At 43.2% G+C, this 26,834-nt stretch overlaps 1 long non-coding RNA gene across 1 annotated transcript in view; it reads left to right on the top strand.

Moving 5' to 3' along the window:
• Positions 1–26,834, top strand: part of LOC124553599 — a 42,800-nt gene that overhangs the window by 10,252 nt on the left and 5,714 nt on the right. Inside the window, exon 2 of the long non-coding RNA XR_006968073.1 lies at positions 19,314–19,363. This is a non-coding gene — a long non-coding RNA (uncharacterized LOC124553599). The remainder of the gene's footprint in view (positions 1–19,313; positions 19,364–26,834) is intronic.

The following is a 26,834-nucleotide window of genomic DNA, read 5'->3' as shown; positions in this document are numbered from 1 at the left end:
AATGCTGTGCGTCCAGGAGAATGTGTGTTCAATTTTGCAAACGTACCAGGAAACACGGACCAATAAACAGCAAGGTTCGACAGTGTCGTAGTTCAACCACCTCAGAGCTGCTAAAAATTTGGTTTCATCCTTTATTCACAAACAGTTCCGGTCGCCAGATACCTCGGTCATTTGTAGCAGCTTACGCGACAACATTAAAACTGTTAACCTCCGTCTGCATGCTGCAGTCAGATTGCAACTTTTCGTGCGCAGCACGTACTGGCGTAGCCGCTGTTTAGCGTACGTGTGCCTCAGTTACGTAATTGCCCCTTTCGTCTGTGTACCCTCTAACACAAAGGGCCGGTCGATCTCAATTTAAGTAGTCCAAGTGACCGTGAAATCAAGTTATGGCGTAATCTCGTTGCGTTACACTGAATGACCTTAAGTGTGTTAGTGAAGACTCGTTAACTGCACGCGTCTCATTATGAGATGAAAATGATGTGCACTCAGTCAGTGAAGCGGTACTGGTGTACTCCGTCTGAACCAGTATCCACGAGCACGAAAAGCAGAGTCAAGAAAATTATAGTGACCACCCTGTGACATCTGTCTGTAAATAGGCCTGCTGTAAGTAAAAAGTCGCGCGCCGCGTTCTTCTCTCCGTATGCGAAGCCTCGTCTCAGGAAATAGTGTAGGGATTTTGATACGGGTTTTCACGCGGTTGGTGTCTGCGTATAATTTATTAGCGCTACGCCAGAAAGCTAGTGCAGCCGCGAATAGTAAATATGAGTACGTCAGCCATCCTCCCACGTGATCGAGGAGTTGGTGACGTCACAGCGTGCAATTCCACGTGCGGAGCCTGTAATGTAAAGAATCTGGCACGTGAGATTCGTGACACGTGCAGAGGAACGTGGCCTGTGAGACGTCACGTGCAAAACTTACGATCCGCCATACTGTACTGAATTAAACTACGTACTTGGTGCGTTTTCTTTGTCGTAGGCTACGTGCTACGGAGATCAGGTGTTTAAAAGCATCAGAAAATGGAGGATCTCTCGAAAACCCGCCAGTTTAACTACGGTTTGTTACAATAGATTCACAGGAAACCATATATCGGCAGATAAACGCGTCGTGTATTTGAAATTTTTAGTGTTGTAACTTGTGTGCTATGGAAGTACGAGGGTAATCCCAAAAGTAAGGTCTCCTATTTTTTTTTGGTAAGTACATAGACCTGTTTATTTTTCTACAATGGTTTACGTCAGTTTACAGCTTCAAGATTTAGCTATTTTTCGACAGAATCACCATTTCTGTCGATTCATTTTTGTAGACGCTGTGGCAGAGTTTGTATGCCCATGTCACACCAGCTCTCCCCCATGCTGTTCAGGAAGTTATGAACCTCTTCTTTCACCTCGTCGTCGGAGCTGAAACGCTTTCAGGCCAAATGTTCTTTTAACCTAGGGAACAGGTGATAGTCACTGGGCGCCAAGTCAGGACTACAGGGTGGGTGGGTGATTATGTTCCACTGGAACTGTTACAGGAGAGCAACGGTTTGCCGAGCGATGTGTGGGCGAGCGTTGTCGCGGAGAATGTGTACGCCCTTGCTCAACATTCCTCTTCTCCGGTTCTGAATTGCCCGTTTGACTTTTTTCAGACTCTCATAGTACTTGTCAGCTTTAATTTTGGTCCCAGTGGGCATAAAGTCTACCAACAAAACCCCTTTCCGATTCGTAAAAACGGTTGTTATGATTTTACTGGCAGACTGCGAACTCTCAGCATCACTTACGAACATTTTTGAGACATCCGTGCACGACCCACCATACACTTCCGCCAACTGGCCCTTTGCGGTCGGAAACCGAATAATTGCGCGCAATTCGCACTTGGCGGTTAACATCCAACGTGAGCTCCATTCTCAACGGCTGCCGTGCCAAGACAGCGCCTCAGCGCGGCGTGCGCATGTTTATACGGGGTTATTACAAATGATTGAAGCGATTTCACAGCTCTACAATAACTTTATTATTTGAGATATTTTCACAATGCTTTGCACACACATACAAAAACCCAAAACGTTTTTTTAGGCATTCACAAATGTTCGATATGTGCCCCTTTAGTGATTCGGCAGACATCAAGCCGATAATCAAGTTCCTCCCACACTCGGCGCAGCATGTCCCCATCAATGAGTTCGAAAGCATCGTTGATGCGAGCTCGCAGTTTCTTGGTAGAGGAGGTTTAAACACTGAATCTTTCACATCACCCCACAGAGAGAAATCGCATGGGGTTAAGTCGGGAGAGCGTGGACGCCATGACATGAATTGCTGATCATGATCTCCACCACGACCGATCCATCGGTTTTCCAATCTACTGTTTAAGAAATGCCGAACATCACGATGGAAGTGCGGTGGAGCACCATCCTGTTGAAAGATGAAGTCGGCGCTGTCGGTCTCCAGTTGTGGCGAGAGCCAATTTTCCAGCATGTCCAGATACACGTGTCCAGTAACGTTTTTATCGCAGAAGAAAAAGGGGCCGTAAACTTTAAACCGTGAGATTGCACAAAACACGTTAACTTTTCGTGAATTGCGAATTTGCTGCACGAATGCGTGAGGATTCTCTACCGCCCAGATTCGCACATTGTGTCTGTTCACTTCACCACTAAGAAAAAATGTTGCTTCATCACTGAAAACAAGTTTCGCACTGAACGCATCCTCTTCCATGAGCTGTTGCAACCGCGCCGAAAATTCAAAGCGTTTGACTTCGTCATCGGGTGTCAGGGCTTGTAGCAATTGTCAACGGTAAGGCTTCTGCTTTAGCCTTTTCCGTAAGATTTTCCAAACCGTCGGCTGTGGTACGTTTAGCTCCCTGCTCGCTTTATTCGTAGACTTCTGCGGGCTACGCGTGAAACTTGCCCGCACGCGTTCAACCGTTTCTTCGCTCACTGCAGGCCGACCCGTTGATTTCCCCTTACAGAGGCATCCAGAAGCTTTAAACTGCGCATATCACCGCCGAATGGTGGATCTTTGTTGAACTTCGTCCTGAAGTGTCGTTGCACTGTTACGACTGACTGATGTGAGTGCATTTCAAGCACGACATACGCTTTCTCGGCTCCTGTCGCCATTTTGTCTCACTGCGCTCTCGAGCGCTCTGGCGGCAGAAACCTGAAGTGCGGCTTCAGCCCAACAAAACTTTATGAGTTTTTCTACGTATCTGTAGTGTGTCGTGACCATATGTCAATGAATGGAGCGACAGTGAATTTATGAAATCGCTTCAATCATTTGTAATAGCCCTGTACACAGCGCGTGAAGCACTCTTCATAATAGTGTGCCCCAACCGCCACACAGAGGTCTGTACTTATAAAAAAAATAGGAGACCTTTCTTTTGGGATTACCCTCGTATATAGTTTGAATGCTACGGCACAATGATGATTATCAAAAGCCCGTTGTTTCGATACAATTTGTGATAGTTAAATATAAATAATGACGTCTGTAGATACGGTCTTCGGATAGTGTATGCCATATACGGAGGCCAGAGTTCCTTGTTGAACCCGTAGCCAAGATGTGTCGTGCCCTGTGAAGAGAAAAGTAGCGGGTTTGCACCCACCTCCACCCAAAAGACTTTCTTTCGCCCTTTGCTTTCTAAAAGATTGCGGGTATTTCTTATTAACTTAAATACACTAATCAATGTTATTTATTATAAATAACGTATTTCCTGCAATTCGTGTTTCAAAGACCGACAACTGGTATTTTTCACCAACGATCGAAATCTTAACGTGACTGCCAAACTATGTCAGAAAGTAAACACAAACCGTACTCTGGAAATTTTCTCCTTTACTATGGAAGTTTTTGCTCTTATGTAAATTTGTGTAACAAAACTAGTGGACATGATGAAATACCAGCAGAATTGTTTAAAGTCACTGGAAAGGATGCAGTGAAAGTGCTGCACTCAATATGTCAAAAAATATGGATCACGCAGCAGTGGCCAGAAGAATGGAAAAGATCAGTATTCATCCCCGTTCCAAAGAAGAAAAGTTCTAAAGAATGCTCAGATTACCGAACAATCGCACTTATTTCACATGCTAGCAAAGTTATGTTGAAAATCTTACAAAATAGACTTCGCCAATATCTAGATCGAGAGCTACCAGAAGAACAAGCTGGATTTAGGAAAGGAAGAGGAACTAGAGATCAAATTGCTAACAGTCGGTGGATTATGGAAAAAGCGAGAGAATTCCAGAAAGATGTGTACCTCTGCTTTATTGACTACGCCAAAGCCTTTGACTGCGCCGATCACAACAAATTATGGAACGTACTGAAAAACATGGGTGTACCAGATCACCTCATTCATCTGATACGGAGTTTATACCTTGACCAAGAAGCCACGGTGAGAACTATGTATGGAACAACGAAATGGATAAAGATCCAGAAAGGGGTCCGGCAAGGCTGCATGCTGTCACCGTACTTATTCAATCTGTATGCAGAACATGTCATGAGGAATGCGAGGCTAGATGAAGGAGAAACAGGAATTAAAATAGCTGGAATAAATGTAAACAACCTCAGGTACGCGGATGTTACGGTCCTGTTGGCAGAAAGTGAAGAAGAATTGAGAACACTCTTACAGAAGGTGAAAGACGAAAGTGAAAAGGCCGGTCTTATGCTGAATGTGAAGAAAACGAAAATTATGGCAACTACACCTACCAATTCGTGGGATATAGCAGGAGAAACCGTGGAGGTAGTGACCACATTCAGTTATCTCGGTTCCCAGATCTCTGCTGACGGCGACTGCAGCCATGAAATCCGGAGGCGCCTGTTGCTCGGTAGACAGGCGATGTCAAACCTTGACAAGGTTATAAGGTCCAGAGATATAACACTAGCAACAAAGATCCGTATTGTGAGGGCTATGGTCTTTCAGTTGTGATGTATGGATGTGAGACCTGGACCATTAGAAAGGCTGAACGGCGAAGAATTGACTCCTTCGAATTGTGGTGTTGGAGGAAACTTCTTAGAGTTCCATGGACTGCAAAGAGAACCAACAGATCAATATTGGAGCAAATTAAACCAGATTTCTCCCTGGAAGGTTTAATGTTAAAACAAAAGCTGACCTACTTTGGACACACAATGCGAAGGCATGCCTCGCTGGAAAAAACATTAATGCTGGGGAAGATTGAAGGAACTAGAAGAAGAGGACGTCAGAGGATGAGATGGATCGATGGCATCAAAGAAGCAATGTGTTCCAACCTGGAAGGTCTACGGGAGAAAGTGCAAGACAGGAGAAAGTGGCGTGATTTGGTTCATGGGGTCACGAAGAGTCGGAACCGACTAAACGAATAGAGAGAGAGAGAAATTTGTGTAAAATGCATATACCTGTCTCTCGGTTTGACGGACTGACGGCTCGTGTTCGTATCTTGCCGGTAAATAAACCTTTTTCAATGACGGTGAGCAGCTTAGGAAAAGATCTCCTCTTCCGTTGAAATGGAATTATGATACAGATGACGATCTTGGAACGTCTACGACGCTCGTTACTTGGCAGTGATGGTATTCAGTGCAACATCGAGGATATTCTGCACGAGCTAACTGGCATTAGACACCATACTTTTTACTATATTCACTTCAAGAAGGAAAATGAGATGCAGATTCAATTGAGTTAACAAATAACTTGTGCTAGCTTGTATTTCAGGTCATTTTACAGCTTTATGTGAGTGTTCCTCCACCAGCAGTTGACTGTTCAAACCAAACGGCTTGAGTCCAGAATCTCCTTCGCGGTACGTTTTAACCCACTTAATAATATAAAGGTGTGACATGGCGTGTAATAGCATTTACATGTGGTGGTATGAATTTATGTGCCGTTCCATAGAAAGCTTGTGAAACAATGGCATAAACACTTCAGTTCAAATTTCTTGTACGATGAGATGTTATTGAGATGTTGCGTATGTGGACCGCTACTTTCACCTATATCTCAGCTTTTAGACCCTCTTCTGTATCTGAATTGTTGGATATTGTTTTATTGTGAATTGATAGTCACTTCCTCTTTTTACCTATTTTTAATCTATATTCTCCATACCATTTTTGGATTCCTTTTCTACGCTCGCGTGTCACAAAGAATACGATATCGACTCCATGTATTACCACCTTTGCAATTCATAGCTGACACACTTCGTATGTTTTCGACGCTCACGTGTTACAAACAATATATCATCGGCTCCATGTATTAGCATCTTTGCAATTCATAGCTGACACACTTCATATGTTTACATCTTTGCCGTGTGATCCATTTACAACGCCTACTGAATCAAATTTAAACTCAAATGTTTATGCTATTGTTTCACCAACTTTCCAACATGTATGGTACATGGAACAGCGATAAATTCACACCACCACATGCAACTGCTATTACATGGCACGTCACGGTGGCTGACATCATTCCACGTACGTAGGTATAAAATTTGGGTCTAGTGCAGCAGGGGATACAACCCGTCGGCTTTGAACAATGACGTCATTCCTTAGTCATAGATCGTAAAGACTTCACTTCGAGGCATAGATAATAAAGCAGTTCTGTGTTCTAATAAGCACTATCATTAAAATAATTGAATGTAAATCTAAAAGCTTTTGCTGTTATGTTTCAGTTTCGTTTCTTTACTGATTGCTTAATGAAGTAGGATCAGTTTATTCTATCTCGTGAGATTTTTTTTTTTAAAAAAGCCAAAAAACTCTTATTACGAACTGAAGGGAGCTAGAACACTAAGAAGAATCGCTTCTCGGCTTTTGACAAGATATTGCTTAATAAAGTAGGATCAGTTTATTCTATCTCGTGAGTTTTTTTTAAAAAAAAGCCAAAAAACACTTATTAGGTACTGAAGGGAGCTGCTTAATGAAGTAGGATCAGTTTATTCTATCCCGTGAGATTTTTTTTTTAAGTCAAAAAACACTTACGCTTTTGACAAGATCAATGTTTATCTCTCTCGCATTCCTTTGTTTCTCAACATTCTCCTCAGCTCTTTCATCTCTGTAATACATGCTCTCTGGCGACTTGTGACGTCATTGTTCAAAGCCGACGGGTTGTATCCCCTGCTGCACTAGTCCCTAAAATTTCCCAAATTTCCACTTCCATCGCTTATCAATTTGATAATTACTTGTACAATACTCGGAGACGGGTTGTTTTCAGAATACTTGAAAATTATCACACGTCGAAATTGCAATCGCAATAAACAGTGTTTTAGCAGCCACAGGCGGAATGATTTCATTTATAAAGTTGTTCCTGCTGTGGTCGTAGAAGCTGCGGGCCCAGCTATCATCAAACAACAGCAACAGGATAACGCGAGAGAATCGCAATCTGCGGTAGATGGTAATGGCATTGAATCAGTGGGAGTACGAGTGTCTACCATTTTAAAAGCTGTATGGAGGGACGTGGAGCAAACACTACAGTTGCGCGTTAGTACCGTTGCGCTGTCAATACCGTCGACCTAAGAAATTGTAACGAGTGGAATAAAGTTTCATTTTAACGAGATAACAAAATGAGTCTCGACTTTTGCAGCAGATACCGTGGTCTTAGCAGTCCGTTTCAAAAACATCCGCTTCGGCTGTTCCTCATCTCGTTAAATAGTGTGTCGACGTTTCTATGTTGAAAATAATGTCTCCCGATGAGTTATACATCTGTTGCAGCTCATAACTGTGGCGTATGTCGTGAGCTTTATGTTGTACGGTTGCTGTCCCAGAGTGTGAAGAATTTGGAACACGCGACGCTGACGTATTTCGGAGTAATACTCGTCTATCATCCTTTCATCCCTATGTAAACAAACACACACGCGATGATTGGTCAAAAGCCACAGCACTCGTACACTGGTGTTGTTACGCTCTTGGAAGTAGGTCCTACTTACGTATTAGATATATTTTTACTAATTTACGTTAAATGAAGCTTTCGAGATATTGAAATGTATTAACAGCCATCAAAGTTTTTGTTAATTACGCTTAGGTTATGTACTTTTTGTTTCAATAATGGTGTAGTCACAACCTCTGCATTGTTGTGCTCTGATTGTCGCGCTGTTAATACGAAGTATGAAAATGGCCGAGGCTGCTTCCCGTTCGGTAGTGGAACACGGTTAAATAGTGCCGAGAATTAGGTTGTCGTAAGTTTACAGAGATAATGGCTTTGAAGTAAGAAGGGATTGCAAGTTCTTGTACAACGGAATCGGCAGCTTTATAGGTTGTTCACTTATTGCAGCGCATAGTTCCCTGGTTCAAGTCTTGCTTTAAGTTAATTTTTTTTCTCGTTCAAATTGAATGACCTACATCTCGTAATTGTAAAATTCATCATCACTTTTTATTACGTCTTCTTGTTTTTAATTACATATTGCACCCGAAATCCCTGTTTTCGTTTCAAATACAAATTCTCAATTATCCATATTTTAGGAAAGACGGTTAACAAAGGTTGCTTAAATTTAAAAAAAACATAATTTAATTTTTAAGACAATAATGGAAAACTAAATATTCTGCATTTAGACTATGTTCACTGTTTTATACCACAGATGTAGATGTGTGTCATAGAAACATAGAAAAACCCTTATTTTCACAGCATCGAACACACCATACAAATGCAGCATTTTTACATTTGCCACTGTACCATTACAACAGTACTGATCTGTAACCAAGCTGGCAGACGTACTGGAGCCAACGCACGCTGCTTTTTCATGTACTGCCGAACGTTGGCGGCGTATAGAATGAGACATCGTAAAAGAGGAGAAAATGCGGCACCTGGCTGGCTTCGTGGATTCTGTTGTCGGTCCATCATCAACGTAGCAGACGACAGTTCCGCAACTGAAATGTACTTCTTGGATTCAGATTAGGAAGGAGCTAAGAGGTTACCAGACGGCTGACTATAATTATTATCTTCAGTGGCTTTAGTATTCAACAGTTCGGTGAAATCGATGCAGTATACTTTTCCGTCACACTCTCTCAGAAATGTGTGCGATTGGTAGGGAATATCAGGCTGATCTCAAGTTTCTAGATTGCCAGAAGGCTTTTCACACACTTCTTCACAAGCGGCTTCTGATCACATTGCGTGCTGCCTACGGGGAATCGCCTCGGCTGCGTGGCTAGATTCGTGGTATCCCGTAGAAAGGTCGCAGTTCGTAGTAGCTCGCGGAATGTCACAGAGTAAAACTGGACTGATGTCTCGTGGGCCCCAACGAACGTTGTACGCCTTCTCCTGTTCCTAATTTATGTAAATGATTTGGGTGACAGTGGTCTAGTGGTCTGTGATGCTTTCATTCCGAGATGAGCTGAATCAGCTTCCGCGTGTTCAAGGGACGAAGACCAGGGCTCGCTGTTGGAACGATGTGTGTGCGTGCGTCATCAGCTCTGAACATTTCGATGTCTGTGCTGAGGTGATAAAGCCTTGGACTGTGTAGTACCAATCGTTGAATTGGAACTGTTTCGCAGGTGCCAAGGAGCAGGACATTGTATTGACTATACTCTGTTCGTCATGAGAATAAACCTGATGTAAACATTGCGCTATGTATTCTTCCGCTTTTGCTTGAGTCTCACTGGCTTTCGTTTCGTGTGGAGCGGAAGCCAAGTTGTGACCAATACGGTCAGGTACGATCGTGAGGGTACTTTTTACACTGCGTTACACGCACTTAAACCGAGCGATAATGTGCGGGACAGCAGCTTTACCGCCGCATTAAACTTGGACAACACAGGCCAGACACCGGTCCAACTAACCTGCAATGGTGTGGCCAGTTGCAGTTTAAACGTTACGCTGTGAAAAAGTTAGCAATTTTCATCACTCTCGTTCCTGATCATAATACCAGGTCAAGTGAGAACGAGAGGCGTTTGAAAAGTCCGAGCGATGGCACCACCGGCGCGTATCGAGGTCATGTTTAGTTAGTAGCAGCGCCAGATTTCGCCACCTTTTCCTGTAGTTTTCTCCAGCTTCATCTCGTTGTATCCAACACAATTCCCATTTCCACACACCATATCGTTCTTCAAAAGACCTTGTTGCCTAGCCCATTGTACAGAGCTTTGGGTGTTCTCCGTAACATGGTATAAATCTTCCATTACAAAGTCACTCAAATCTGGAAAATTTCTCGCCATTTTGGCACACACAGTAATATACCAGGCCCCCACAACCGCACGAGTGGTCGACTGTGAAGAGCGGACAAATTGAATAGCTAGCCGGCGGCCATTATAGTGGTAAACTGACGCGCGGAGTTCGAATGTTTATACATCGCTTTTGGTTATAAAATGCCTTCCCTTAAGTTAGGTCGCAAACATAATGCCTCATTTAAATGCTTTATTACAATATACTTTTTAATTTACCAACAAACAGCAACTAGTCACTGTTCATGAATTTATCTTACGTACTACATGGAATCAGCCGTAGCTAAAAGTTATGTACTGGACCCCTAGCATTTTTCGTAGTTCATTTACGATAGATGTACGCAAAATGCATCAAAATACTCAAAGATTTCCCCACTATATTAATAGATTTTTCTGACGCTACCTTGCTTAAGATTTTATGACGAGAAGTGCGTTACATATGGCATAGTGCTTTGGCAACACACGACCAAATTATCAAGTTTCAACCTAACCTAGACCATGAAAACACTACCGATCAGCCAACTTTCTTCAAAATGATCAGAACATATAAAATGGTATTCTGTCGGTCGGAAATCTTGCCTCCTGACAGCGTGCAACCATTTTTGTAACAGCTGTGGTTTTGAGAAAGGAAACCTGCAAATAGATGCAGAGACATTATGCTAATACCGTGTTACAAAAACATTTATTAAGCTAGTACACTGACATACGAAACAAAATATTCACATACCTATGAAATGTATTATTCGTTCCTTTCTCGAATTTATTTGTATAATTAATCGCTGCGTAACTCTTCACCATTGTACTTCTTTTGATTTGGATGTACAGACAGTAGAATTACGAGTAACAAATACTGTATGTACGCCCCAACAAATATACAACGTTGAATCAGGATCTTCATAAACAACAATACTACACAACACATCAGACTACAACCACTATAATGGCGTCCAGCCGAAGGTTCAAATTGTCCCGCGACTGCAGCGCCATCAGTGAGTCTAGTTATTTTTTACAAGGTCTTTGTAATATACGTTGAAATGGAACTGTTTCGCAGGTGCCAAGGAGCAGGACATTGTATTGACTATACGTAAGTACTTCAAAACAGACAGCCCCAGCAGAAAAAAATAGGTTGTTGGGCGGACTGATTAAGATACATAACTGTGAGCAACATGGATATATACCATATGCAACAATATGCAAAGCCAACAATAGCTACCATGGTTAGGATGTGTGCAACTGTAAGCATTACCTATGGGTAAAGAACTCTGTGAAAAAATGTGTGTGTCTGCAGCATATTGGCATAGGCCGGTATTACACTATCAAATTTCTTTGTCAAATATCTTTGTCAAAGATATTTAATGGTGTAATAGGGAACTTTGTCGAATGTCCTCCAATATTTGATCAAATCTAGGGCCTCGCTGTAGATTTGATCAAAGAAGTCGCTTGTCTTCTGTTCACTGCAATGTGATATTTTACCACATGGAGCGCTAGCATCGCTGCATTCTGTCGGCTGTGGTGTTTTTATAAACATTGCGGGTAAATACAATTGGTGTGTGCCAACAACTACAAAATTAATAGAGATGTATGAAGCTGATGAGGCGCTATACAACGTGAGGCACGCTGAATACAGAAATAGATTAAGAAGATTGGAGACCTGACCTGACCTAACCTAACCTAACCTCTCCTGTAGCAAGGAATCGGAGTGTTACAGTGAGCCTGTCTTCTGCAGATGTAGCAGTTCTTAAGTGAATATTGTGCTTTGTGATATGAGGATACACTTCACTGAGCACATACAGAAATGTATGCTCACCCATTCTTAAGTAATTGGTGTACGACTTGACGTCCTCCACTAAAAGCTCACGTAACAAGTTTTGTCGAATGCTTTTATCGTCTCGTCGTAAAACCCACGGCTTCACCCGGGTTTGTTTCCTTTTTTTCCCCCGCTTCTCTTCCGCATGTGCACACAGTGCAGTTGTGGTACATGCAACTGCTGCGGTTGTTGTTGTCAGCCATCTTGAACTTTGACGAAAAATGTGATGACAGTGTAATACCCCTTGTAGCGCTACGTCAAAGATCTTTGTCAAATACATTTGACGGCATATTTGATCAAATCTTTGACAAAGAAATTTGAAAGTGTAATACCGGCCATAGCAACATGAATAATTTGGTGAAAGCAGACAGTTAATTGATCTTTTTTGCGTCCATATGAAAATAAGTACTTTTTTGGTATTCCGTGCATATATATGCTTATATATTCAGAAATACGCGTTTCCTTCAAAAATAGGTACTTTTCTCGTGATCAGTGCATGTACCCCTTAAACTCCATAAGTACCAGTGGGGCGGAGGGGGGGGGGGGGAAGTTGATACTAGCTAATGTCTGATTGCGCTCAGGGGTAACGGTCAAAGGAAGATTGGGAACCAGCGTTATAAAGAAATGCAGTTGAGTGTGATAATTTTCAGTTATAGTAAATTCAATGACAATGAGAAGGTACCATTGCTTTTGCATTAAGTCTTTACAGCATTATTTAGACGAAATGTTCGCGGCGGCTAAGCTTTTTTAATTCGCAAAGTCAGCCTTCACTTAACTGGTGCAGTCGGCGAGTCGTCGACGTCCGCGTCGTTGGTGTGTAATCCTAGCGTGGACAGTCCAGCAACTGTGGTCGTTTCGGTGTTTCAGCTGCCCGTTGCGAGTGTAGCAGGAACGCGCGACGTTCGTAGAGTTATCTTCATCGGCACATCTACACGCAGCGACGAAACTTGAGGTGTTGCGACTTTGTAATGTTTGTTAGCTGTTACTAGCGCAATTCCCATTTTATGGTTTTCCGGTCGATCGTGTCTCGGCACATTTCACAGAACGGCCGTCCACGGCGTGAGAGTTCGTTAAGTTGCTAGAAGCTCGAATTAAAGAGTCCGCGGTATACGTCAAACAATCCGCACCGAGCCAAAGTTTACGGCGCAGATCTGCGTTATCATATTTCTCTTCAATTATACAGTACGCCATATACACGAAACAGTCCGCGCTGTCTACAATCGAAAGAGTGCAGTTAATAGCGTTCCCGCAGCTTAACGGCCTGTACGCCAGATGTACGTGCCGAATAGCCGTTAACGAGTAATAAGCAATGCGACACACACGGTTGTTAATTCTGTGTCTGCGGTACACACTAAAATCACAAAACGTATCACCGTTCAAACGTTTACTTTACATCGGCCGCGCACACAAAAACACAGTATATGACACGCACACAGCACGACAGTTAGATTCGTGTGGTCGCTCCCGACTCTTTGTTGGCGCTTTTCACTGTCGACCTATCGATGTGGTTCTCCATCGCTCAGCCACAGTCTATTCGTACAGTCACGACACGCTCGGGGTGAGCGGCGAGAAAGCAGGCAGTTTTCACGTAATTAACGAACTAACTGTTATACAGAGTGATTATAATTAAACTTAGAGGCTGCTGTAGAAGTAACACCACTTGTCTGAACGACGTCAAACTACAACGGAGTATTATCGGAGAAGGGGGGAAAACTTGTGGCACAAGAAAAACAGTTACTGAACGTAGCAATAGGTGGCGCTGTAAGCTTCATAATTTAATAGTGGTCGACTACAAATGCCAAATGAATCATACGATAGTGCCTAAGGTGTACGTCTGATGTTAAACAAACCGTACTACTCGGTGTGCATCGGTGTCCAGGCGTGATGCTGTTACTTACACAAGCCCACCCACCACGGCAGGGTCTTATCACATCGGATGGGAAGAAACGGTTTGTAATTGCTGTGAGGCCAAAAACCGCATAAAAAGCATCAATCAAAATCAAATCGCATTAGATAAAATTATGGCGTTTCAGTCTTTGATCGCGATTCTTTACTTTCAAAATAACGAACGATCGCGGAATTCCCATTAAGACAATCGTGTCTAGTTTTGATAAAATCGGATTAAGCATATTAATTTCCGTGTGACTGGCGCAAAACGTGTTCAGTATGCTGCCCACCGTTTTCTGCAACTAGTTGAAATCGAGAAAGAGCATGTTCCACAACTGATCAAAGGGTTTCCGGGGGTGACGTTCAGAATGTGTTGCGCACTGCGTGCCTTCAGTGCAGCTAAATTTGCAATCGGAACACTGAACACATCATCCTTCAGACAGCACCACAGCCGCAAGTCACACGGATTAAGATCAGGTGATCGGGACGACCAGGCTGTAGGGAAATGGCGGCTGATAAATTTTTTTTTTTTTTTTCATCAGTCTACTGACTGGTTTGATGCGGCCCGCCACGAATTCCTTTCCTGTGCTAACCTCTTCATCTCAGAGTAGCACTTACAACCTACGTCCTCAATTATTTGCTTGACGTATTCCAATCTCTGTCTTCCTCTACAGTTTTTGCCCTCTACAGCTCCCTCTAGTACCATAGAAGTCATTCCCTCGTGTCTTATCAGATGTCCTATCATCCTGTCCCTTCTCCTTATCAGTGTTTTCCACATCTTCCTTTCCTCTCCGATTCTGCGTAGAACCTCCTCATTCCTTACCTTATCAGTCCACCTAATTTTCGACATTCGTCTATAGCACCACATCTCAAATGCTTCGATTCTCTTCTGTTCCGGTTTTCCCACAGTCCATGTTTCACTACCATACAATGCTGTACTCCAGACGTACATCCTCAGAAATTTCTTCCTCAAATTAAGGCCGGTATTTGATATTAGTAGACTTCTCTTGGCCAGAAATGCCTTTTTTGCCATAGCGAGTATGCTTTTGATGTCGTCCTTGCTCCGTCCGTCATTGGTTATTTCACTGCCTAGGTAGCAGAATTCCTCAACTTCATTGACTTCGTGACCATCAATCCTGATGTTAAGTTTCTCGCTGTTCTCATTTCTACTACTTCTCATTACCTTCGTCTTTCTCCGATTTACTCTCAAACCATACTGTGTACTCATTAGACTGTTCATTCCGTTCAGCAGATCATTTAATTCTTCTTCACTTTCACTCAGGATAGCAATGTCATCAGCGAATCGTATCATTGATATCCTTTCACCTTGTATTTTAATTCCACTCCTCAACCTTTCTTTTATTTCCATCATTGCTTCCTCGATGTACAGATTGAAGAGTAGGGGCGAAAGGCTACAGCCTTGTCTTACACCCTTCTTAATACGAGCATTTCGTTCTTGATCGTCCACTCTAATTATTCCCTCTTGGTTGTTGTACATATTGTATATGACCCGTCTCTCCCTATAGCTTACCCCAACTTTTTTCAGAATCTCGAACAGCTTGCACCATTTTATATTGTCGAACGCTTTTTCCAGGTCGACAAATCCTATGAAAGTGTCTTGATTTTTCTTTAGCCTTGCTTCCATTATTAGCCATAACGTCAGAATTGCCTCTCTCGTCCCTTTACTTTTCCTAAAACCAAACTGATCGTCACCTAGCGCATTCTCAATCTTCTTTTCCATTCTTTTGTATATTATTCTTGTGAGCAGCTTCGATACATCAGCTGCTAAGCTGATTGTGCGATAATTCTCGCACTTGTCAGCTCTTGCCGTCTTCGGAATTGTGTGGATGATGCTTTTCCGAAAGTCAGATGGTATATCGCCAGACTCATATATTCTACACACCAACGTGAATAGTCGTTTTGTTGCCACTTCCCCCAATGATTTTAGAAATTCTGATGGAATGTTATCTATCCCTTCTGCCTTATTTGACCGTAAGTCCTCCAAAGCTCTTTTAAATTCCGGTTCTAATACTGGATCCCCTATCTCTTCTAAATCGACTCCTGTTTCTTCTTCTATCACATGAGACAAATCTTCACCCTCATAGAGGCTTTCAATGTATTCTTTCCACCTATCTGCTCTCTCCTCTGCATTTAACAGTGGAATTCCCGTTGCACTCTTAATGTTACCACCGTTGCTTTTAATGTCACCAAAGGTTGTTTTGACTTTCCTGTATGCTGAGTCTGTCCTTCCGACAATCATATCTTTTTCGATGTCTTCACATTTTTCCTGCAGCCATTTCGTCTTAGCTTCCCTGCACTTCCTATTTATTTCATTCCTCAGCGCCTTGTATTTCTGTATTCCTGATTTTCCCGGAACATGTTTGTACTTCCTCGTTTCATCAATCAACTGAAGTATTTCTTCTGTTACCCATGGTTTCTTTGCAGCTACCTTCTTTGTAACTATGTTTTCCTTCCCAACTTCTGTGATGGCCCTTTTTAGAGATGTCCATTCCTCTTCAACTGTACTGCCTACTGCGCTATTCCTTATTGCTGTATCTATAGCGTTAGAGAACTTCAAACGTATCTCGTCATTCCTTAGTACTTCCGTATCCCACTTCTTTGCGTATTGATTCTTCCTGACTAATGTCTTGAACTTCAGCCTACTCTTCATCACTACTATATTGTGATCTGAGTCTATATCTGCTCCTGGGTACGCCTTACAGTCCAGTATCTGATTTCAGATTTCGGAATCTCTGTCTGACCATGATGTAATCTAATTGAAATCTTCCCGTATCTCCCGGCCTTTTCCAAGTATACCTGCTCCTCTAGTGATTCTTGAACAGGATGTTCGCTATTACTAGCTGAAACTTGTTACAGAACTCAATTAGTCTTTCTCCTCTTTTATTCCTTGTCCCAAGCCCATATTCTCCTGTAACCTTTTCTTCTACTCCTTCCCCTACAACTGCATTCCAGTCGCCCATGACTATTAGATTTTCGTCCCCCTTTACATTCTGCATTACCCTTTCAATATCCTCATACACTTTCTCTATCTGTTCATCTTCAGCTTGCGACGTCGGCATGTATACCTGATCTATCGTTGTCGGTGTTGATCTGCTGTCGATTCTGATTAGAACAACCCGGTCACTGAACTGTTCACAGCAACACACCCTCTGCCCTACCTTCCCATTCATAACGAATCCTACACGTGTTACACCATTTTCTGCTGCTGTTGATATTACCCGATACTCATCTGACCAGAAATCCTTGTCTTCCTTCCACTTCACTTCACTGACCCCTACTATATCTAGATCGAGCCTTTGCATGTCTCTTTTCAGATTTTCCAGTTTCCCTACCACGTTCAAGCTTCTGACATTCCACGCCCCGACTCGTAGAACGTTATCCTTTCGTTGGTTATTCAATCTTTTTCTCATGGTAACCTCCCCCTTGGCAGTCCCCTCCCGGAGATCCGAATGGGGGACTATTCTGAATCTTTCGGCAATGGAGAGATCATCACGACACTTCTTCAACTACAGGCCACATGTCCTGTGGATACACGTTACGCGTCTTTAATGCAGTGGTTTCCATTGCCTTCTGCATCCTCATGTCGTTGATCATTGCTGATTCTTCCGCCTTTAGGAGCAATTTCTCACCCCTAGGACAAGAGTGTGCGCTGAACCTCTATCCGCTCCTCCGCCCTCTTTGACAAGGCCGTTGGCAGAATGAGGCTGACTTCTTATGCCGGAAGTCTTCGGCCGCCAATGCTGATTATTTATCAAAATTTAGGCAGTGGCGGGGATCGAACCCGGGACCGAAGACGTTTTGATTATGAATCAAAGACGCTACCCTAGCACTTCCGAAATGGCGCTTCAGCTGCTGCTTAACTGGATTTGCAGTGTGCGGAGGTGCGCCATCTTGCTTGAAAATGATCCCATCCACGCACCCACGCCGTTGGAGAGCTGGAATGACGCGGTTGCGCAAAAGACACTCGTAGCGTTTACCAGAGACGCTACAGCCCTACGATACCTAGCGTGCATTTATCGCGAATCTCTTGCCCAACGTAAAGTCCCGAGCGACTGGAAAAAGCGCAGGTGACGCCTGTATATGAGAAGGGTAGAAGGTCGGATCCTCAAAATTGCAGACCAATATCCTTAACATTGGTTTGTTGCAGGATTCTCGAACATATTCTCAGTTCGAATATAATGAATTTCCTTGAAACAGAGAAGTTGCTGTCCGTGCATCAGCACGGCTTCAGAAAGCATGGCTCCTGCGAAACGCAACTCGCCCCTTTTTCACACGATATCTTGCGAACTGTGGATGAAGGGTTTCAGACGGATGCCATATTCCTTGACTTCCGGAAATCGTTTGACTCGGTGCCCCACTGCAGACTCCTAGCTAAGGTACGAGCATATGGGATTGGTTCCCAAGTATGTGAGTGGCTCGAAGACTTCTTGAGTAACAGAACCCAGTACGTTGTCCTCGATGGTGAGTGTTCATCGGAGGTGAGGGTATCATCTGGAGTGCCCCAGGGAAGTGTGGTAGGTCCGCTGTTGTTTTCTATCTACATAAATGATCTTTTGGATAGGGTGGATCGCAATGTGCGGCTGTTTGCTGATGATGCTGTGGTGTACGGGAAGGTGTCGTAGTTGAGTGACTGTAGGAGGACACGAGATGACTTGGACAGGATTTGTGATTGGTGTAAAGAATGGCAGCTAACTCTAAATATAGATAAATGTAAACTAATGCAGATGAATAGGAAAAACAATCCCGTAATGTTTGAATACTCCATTAGTAGTGTAGCGCTTGACACAGTCACGTCTATTAAATATTTGGGCGTAACATTGCAGAGCGATATGAAGTGGGACAAGCATGTAATGGCAGTTGTGGGGAAGGCGGATAGTCGTCTTCGGTTCGTCGGTAGAATTTTGGGAAGATGTGGTTCATCTGTAAAGGAGACCGCTTATAAAACACTAATACGACCTATTCTCGAGTACTGCTCGAGCGTTTGGGATCCCTATCAGGTCGGATTGACATAGAAGCAATTCAGAGGCGGGCTGCTAGGTTTGTTACAGGTAGGTTTGATCGTCACGCGAGTGTTACGGAAATGCTTCAGGAACTCGGGTGGGAGTCTCTAGGGGAAAGGAGGCGTTCTTTTCGTGAATCGCTACTGAGGAAATTTAGAGAACCAGCATTTGAGGCTGACTGCAGTACAATTTTACTGCCGCCAACTTACATTTCGCGGAAAGACCCTAATCTCTTATCTTTAGGGCTCGTACAGAGGCATATAGGCAGTCATTTTTCCCTCGTTCTGTTTGGGAGTGGAACAGGGAGAGAAGATGCTAGTTGTGGTTCGAGGTACCCTCCCCCACGCACCGTATGGTGGATTGCCGAGTGTGTATGTAGATGTACCTCCTCCTCCTCATGCTTTGTTATTTTTCCTCAACGTTTTAATTTGGCTAACGGTTTCTTTTTCCTTTTGTCTTGGTTTTTGCGAACTTGCGTGTCAGTAATTACTGTTTTAGTTGGACATTTGTTACAAAATGCCTGCAGTGACGTGTTTTCATTTGCAGGTGATGACAGCAACGTGGAAAGCGGAGTCGCTGCGAGCGCCAGCAGACATGTGAGTACACTCGTAGTGTAGTGTAGTGTAGTGTAGTCCTGTGTGGTGGGCCATCCGCAGAGCAGCCACCGCCTACCGCGCGACGCTCTGGCCTCTTCATAGGACTGTAGCAGATGATGAAGCGGTTTTATTCGTTTTTTCTCTCTCTATTGGAATTTGGCCGTACAGGCATACATAACATTTACATAATATCTAGAATGCACGACGTTAATTTCTATTTACAGAAAATACGGAACGTGTAGATGATTGATGCACGACACCCCTGGGAACTGCTAAATAATTATACCGTAATAATAAAAATTAGCAACATTCATTATATAATCGCATCATGTCCACTGTATATCTACGCTCATGCTCATAAATTAAGGATAATTGCAGAATGTGGTGCCACACAACGTGGCACTACACAAATCAGGCGCTGATAGCATAGCCACATAGGGAACACACACGACACAGGTCTGTAAGTCCACGGTGTTGGTGTAAGTTGAGAAAACCGTCCCGAAACACATGTGCTACAAAACGCCACTGTTTCTTGCGCATGTACCCCGACGTCAATATGGGATACGATCACCGTGCACACGTACACAGGCCGCACAACAGGTTCCCATACTCTGGATCAGGTGGTCGAGCAGCTGCTGGGGTATAGCTTCCCATTCTTGCACCAGTGCCTGTCGGAGCTCCCGAAGTGTCGTAGGGGTTTGAAGGCGACCAGCGATACATTGACCGAGAGCATCCCAGACGTCCTCGATTGGGTTTAGGTCTGGAGAACAGGCAGGCCACTCCATGCGCCTGGTATCTTCTGTTTCGAGGTACTCCTCCACGATGGCAGCTCGGTGAGGCCGTGCGTTATCATCCACTAGGAGGAAGGTGGGACCCACTGCACCCCTGAATAGGCGGACATACTGGTGCAAAATGTCGTCCCGATACACCTGACCTGTTACAGTTCCTCTGTCAAAGACATGCAGGGGTGTACGTGCACCAATCATAATCCCACCCCACACCATCAAACCACGACCTCCGTACAGGTCCCTTTCGAGGACATTAGGGGGTCGGTATCTGGTTCCTGTTTCACGCCAGATGAAAACCCGGCGAGAATCACTGTTCAGACTATACCTGGACTAGTCTGTGAACATAACGTGGGACCATGTACTGTGTTCTTGACACCGGGCTTTATGGGCTCTCCTGTGACCTGGGGTAGGTGGAATGCACCTTGCTGCTCTCCAGGTGAATAAACCGTGTCTGTTCAGTCGTCTGTAGACTGTGTGTCTGGAGACAACTGTTCCAGTGGCTGCAGTAAGGTCCCGAGCGAGGCTACCTACAGTACTCCGTGGCCGTCTGCGGGCACTGATGGTGAGATATCGGTCTTCTTGTGGTGTTGTACACTGCGGACGTCCCGTACTGTAGCGCCTGGACGCGATTCCTGTCTGCTGGAATCGTTGCCGTAATCTTGAGATCGCACTTTGTGGCACACGGAGGGCCCGTGCTACGACCTGCTGTGTGTGACCGGCCTCACGTCGACCTAGTATTCTACCCCTCTGTGTGTTCTTTGAGCCATTTTCAACACACAGTCACCATTAGCACGTCTGCACACTTAATCGCTGCACCGTACTCCGACAGCAGCAACTAACCTGTGCGTATGTGGACTGCTGCCAGCGCCACCGTGCGACGACCGCAGGTCAAATGAACCGCACGGTCACACCCCGAGCTGATTTAAACCCGCAAACCGCCCACCAGAGCGTCGTTTCACCACATGTCAGCATTAGCCTTAATTTATTAGGATGGGTGTATTTAAAATAGAAATAAAAAAGCCATTAATCTAGCAGAAGTAGGAAAAAATGCACTCGACGAAATTGGGTACACCGTAAGGCATGAAGCCTAGAGTTGTAGCGATTTGATTGTCAAAGGGCACTGAAGGAAAGACCTACTACCCTGGCACGAACCTCGTCCCCCTACAGAAAACGACTCGGTCCGAGAAACGTGTGTCGTTGCCTAGGGCTGAAAAGAAGTCATCAGTGTTCGCGCAGGTTTCACTTCTGGTCCGCGCCACTATAGAAGTGTTAAAGAACGAATAATTCTTATGTAAAATTTGCATTGCGTGGAAATAAAGTGTTGTTACATTGTTGTTGTTGTGGTCTTCAGTCTACAGACTGGTTTGATGCAGCTCTCCATGCTACTCTACCCTGTGCAAGCTTCTTCATCTCCCAGTACCTACTGCAGCCTACATCCTTCTGAATCTGCTTAGTGTATTCATCTCTCGGTCTCCCTCTGCGATTTTTACCCTCCACGCAGCCCTCCAATACTAAATTGGTGATCCCTTGATACCTCAAAATATGCCCCACCACCCGATCCCTTCTTCTAGTCAAGTTGTTCCACAAATTTCTCTTCAATTCTATTCAATACTTCCTCATTAGTTATGTGATCTACCCATCTAATCTTCAGCATTCTTCTGTAGCACCACACTTCGAAAGCTTCTATTCTCTTCTTGTCCAAACTATTGATCGACCATGTTTCACTTCCATACAAAGCTACACTCCATACAAATACTTTCAGAAACGACTTCCTGACACTTAAATCTATACTCGATGTTAACAAATTTCTCTTCTTCAGAAACGCTTTCCTTGCCATTGCCAGTCTACATTTTATATCCTCTCTACTTCAACCATCATCAGTTATTTTGCTCCCCAAATAGCAGAACTCATTTACTTCTTTAAGTGTCTAATTTCCTAATCCAATTCCCTCAGCATCACCCGACTTAATTCGACTACATTCCATTATCCTCGTTTTGCTTTTGTTGATGTTTATCCCTCACTGCTTGCTCAATATACAGATTGAATAACATCGGGGAGAGGCTACAACCCTGTCTCACTCCCTTCCAACCACTGCTTCCCTTTCGTGCCCCTCGACCCTTATAACTGCCATCTGGTTTCTGTACAAATTGTAAATAGCCTTTCGCTCCCTGTAGTTTGCTCCTGCCACCTTGAGAATTTGAAAGAGAGTATTCCAGTCAACATTTTCAAAAGCTTTCTCTAAGTCTACAAATGCTAGAAACGTAGGTTTGCCTTTCCTTAATCTGTTTTCTAAGATAAGTCGTAAGGTCAGTATTGCCTCACGTGTTCCAACATTTCTACGGAATCCAAACTGATCTTCCCCGAGGTCGGCTTCTAGCAGTTTTTCCATTCGTTTGTAAAGAATACGCGTTTGTATTTTGCAGCTGTCACTTATTAAACTGATAGTTCGGTAATTTTCACATCTGTCAACACCTGCTTCCTTTGGGATTGGGATTATTATATTCTTCTTGAAGTCTGAGGGTATTTCGCCTTTTTCATACATCTTGCTCACCAGATGGTAGAGTTTTGTCAGGACTGGCTCTCCCAAGGCCGTCAGTAGTTCTAATGGAATGTTGTCTACTCCAGGGGCCTTATTTCGACTCAGGTCTTTCAGTGCTCTGTCAAACTCTTCACGCAGTATCGTATCTCCCATTTCATCTTCATCTACATCCTCTTCCATTTCCACAATATTGTCCTCAAGTACATCGCCCTTGTATAGACCCTCTATATACTCCTTCCACCTTTCTGCTTTCCCTTCTTTGCTTAGAACTGGGTTTCCATCTGAGCTCTTGATATTCATACAAGTCGTTCTCTTATCTCCAAAGGTCTCTTTAATTTTCCTGTAGGCAGTATCTATCTTACCCCTAGTGAGATAAGCCTCTACATCCTTACATTTGTCCTCTAACCATCCCTGCTTAGCCATTTTGCACTTCCTCTCGATCTCATTTTTGAGATGCCTGTATTCCTTTTTGCCTGCTTCATTTACTGCATTTTTATATTTTCTCCTTTCATCAATTAAATTCAATATTTCTTCTGTTACCCAAGTATTTCTACTAGCCCTCGTCTTTTTACCTACTTGATCCTCTGCTGCCTTCACTACTTCATCCCTCAGAGCTATCCATTCTTCTTCTACTGTATTTCTTTCCCCCATTCCTGTCAATTGTTCCCTTATGCTCTCCCTGAAACTCTGTACAACCTCTGGTTCTTTCAGTTTATCCAGGTCCCATCTCCTTAAATTCCCTTCTTTTTGCAGTTTCTTCAGTTTTAATCTACAGTTCATAAGTAATAGATTGTGGTCAGAGTCTACATCTGCCCCCGGAAATGTCGTACAATTTAAAACCTGGTTCCTAAATCTCTGTCTTAAATCTATCCGATACCTACTAGTATCTCCAGGATTCTTCCATGTATACAACCTCCTTTTATGATTCTTGAACCAAGTGTTAGCTATGATTAAGTTATGCTCAGTGCAAAATTCTACCAGACGGCATCCTCTTTCATTTCTCTCCCCCAATCCATATTCATCCACTATGTTTCCTTCTCTCCCTTTTCCTACTCTCGAATTCCAGTCACCCATGACTATTAAATTTTAGTTTCCCTTCACTATCTGAATAATTTCTTTTATCTCATCATACATTTCATCAATTTCTTCATCCTCTGCAGAGCTAGTTGGCATATAAACTTGTACTACTGTAGTAGGTGTGGGCTTTGTGTCTATCTTGGCCACAATAATGCGTTCACTATGCTGTTTGTAGTAGCTAACCCGCACTCCTATTTTTTATTCATTATTAAACCTACTCCTGCATTACCCCTATTTGATTTTGTATTTATAACCCTGTATTCACCTGACCAAAAGTCTTGTTCCTCCTGCCACCGAACTTCACTAATTCCCACTATATCTAACTTTAACCTATCCATTTCCCTTTTTAAATTTTCTAACCTACCTGCCCGATTAAGGGATCTGACATTCCACGCTCCGATCCGTAGAAAGCCAGTTTTCTTTCTCCTGATATCGATGTCCTCTTGCGTAGTCCCCGCCAGGAAATCCGAATGGGGGACTATTTTACCTCCGGAATATTTTAGCCAAGAGGACGCCATCATCATTTAATCATACAGTAAAGCTGCATGCCCTCGGGAGAAATTACGGCCGTAGTTTCCCCTTGCTTTCAGCCGTTCGCAGTACCAGCACAGCAAGGCCGTTTAGGTTATTGTTACAAGGCCAGATCAGTCAATCATCCAGACTGTTGCCCCTGCAACTACTGAAAAGGCTGCTGCCCCTCTTCAGGAACCACACGTTTGTCTGGCCTCTCAACAGATACCCCTCCGTTGTGGTTGCACCTACGGTACGGCCATCTGTATCGCTGAGGCACGCAAGCCTCCCCACCAACGGCAAGGTCCATGGTTCATTGGGGGGGGGGGGGGAGATAATTGCCATACTGAGTCAGTAAACAACATGTATCACGAAGGGCACACAATGGAGTTTAATAAATTAGAATGGCACATCAACTCCGCTAAGACCAAGAATGTGCATAATGAAGGCCGAACAATTTTACCAATGTAAGAAATAAAATAGTACTAGAATAAAATTAACTGAAATGCTTTGAAGGAAATGTTTATGAGAAGAACACGACGGGTCCGCAAGGGAGGAGGCAACACAGTACTTAACTCGGGCGCACCAAAACAAACAACGGACACCAGGCCGCGCCAACAACGGACACGTAAGGCACGCAACTACTCTCTCCGTTGCGGTTGCGCGCGTTCCACCCAAGTAATAGCTACCTGAAACATTTTAATACTTGGAACAGTACACCAGTGATCAGCAAATTAAATGAAAACAATAACATGACATAAAAATACAATAGTTTAAGAACATCACATCATATGAGCTCAAGGTCTTTCGGCAATTAACAGATCACGAAACAGGTAAACGGGCATGTGCCACTATTAAATCTTCGGTAATTACACTACTAGATTTCTCAGTACCCAAGTTGCAATTAACGCAACAAGAATTAAGTCACTTAAGTGATAATGTTGCTTTAAAATAATAATAAAATCATTTCATACAGCAGAGGACGAAGAATGGCCCGATCAGTACTCCCCTGTGAAGCGGTTCACACAGGCGGTACTCCACGGCTCCGAGCACACAGCCCCACACAAAATGCAACACAACCACAGCGACCCAGCGTACTACCAGAACCACCAGGCGGTCAACCAAAATTTCTTTACTTCTGCCTAGGAGACGAGGTACTGGCAGAAGTAAACCTGTGAGCACGGGGCGTGAGTCGTGCTTGGGTAGCTCAGTTGGTAGGGCACTTGCCCGCGAAAGGGAAAGGTCCCGAGTTCGAGTCTCGGTCGGGCACACAGTTTTAATCTGCCAGGAAGTTTCATATCAGCGCACACTCCGCTGCAGAGTGAAAATCTCATTCTGGTCACAGAGATTTCAGTGGACATTCATGCAGATTCCCCTTCCTGGCTCACAACCTAGTCACTTGTCTTGCCACATAAACTGGATTTACTTGTAATCAATTTAAGCAATCTTACACTTGAATTATCACAGTTTAGACTTCTGTGTAACTTAATTTTTGATTTCTCTAATATAGTCTTCTAGCTTTTGTGATATATTAACATTGTTTTCTGGTTTTTGTAATCTACTGCCCCAAATAAAATCTTGTATAGAGGAATGTTCATGTATAACCTTCAGCTATCTGAATATTTCTGTAATTTCATTTGTGTTGGCGATAATTTTGGTATCAATTATAATTAACAGCATGCAAGATATAATTGTACTGCTATATGTTAATATTCATATTGTATTATTATTCACGTGTAATTTGAAACCTTATTTATAATGTCACGTAGAGAAATCTAGTTATGTTCAATCTACAGGCACATGCATAGCCTCCACACTCAGGAAGTGCATGTGAGAGTATCAAACACTTATTTCCTTTTATTCTAAGTATAACTATATTCTTTTTATTAATTATATTAACTTTGGTAACCAATTATCTCTAACAATTGATGATTTGTATGTTATCTTATACTTAAATTCAATTTTAAATTTTGAATAGAGGAATCCTATTATGTTTAAACATAGCTACCTGAATACTTCCTGCATTTAAGATTGTCTATGCAAGATATTTTAATATTCATTCTGCTATTATGTTTCATGTGAAATTGTAACATCACTCATAATCTTAACAGGAGAAATCTAGCTCAGTTTAATTTTTGGGGCACATGTATAGCTTTGTACTCTAAAATTGCATCAGGGAGAACTCGGTTCTCTGTAGATACCATATAGCTTAGAATTCTTTTTCTTTGTTTTCCTTTGTGTGTATTTTTTTATATCTATTATGTTTTATTTTATACGTAATTAAATTAGTTTTTATTAATTATTTTGCATATAAACGTCACTCACTGTATTAAAGAGTGTACCAACACACAGAGCAACAGCCAGGGCAGAAACATGAGAAAAAGGTCCGCCTCCACGTGGCAGGGACGGTAACGGAATGGGGCCTTGTCAAGCTAACATAACTTGCTAGCAGCCTAACACTGCCTGGCTTGTCACTTGTATTAAGTAGCACACGGCCCACCGTAGTAACCGAGGTAGTGAGCTACTCTGTAGTGTTTAAATGAAGATAAAAAAAAAA

This window comes from Schistocerca americana, chromosome 11 (genome assembly GCF_021461395.2).
Source record: "Schistocerca americana isolate TAMUIC-IGC-003095 chromosome 11, iqSchAmer2.1, whole genome shotgun sequence".
NCBI lineage: Eukaryota > Metazoa > Arthropoda > Insecta > Orthoptera > Acrididae > Schistocerca > Schistocerca americana.
Note: the sequence above shows the minus strand (reverse complement) of the source record. Positions and strands in the feature narration are given on the sequence as shown.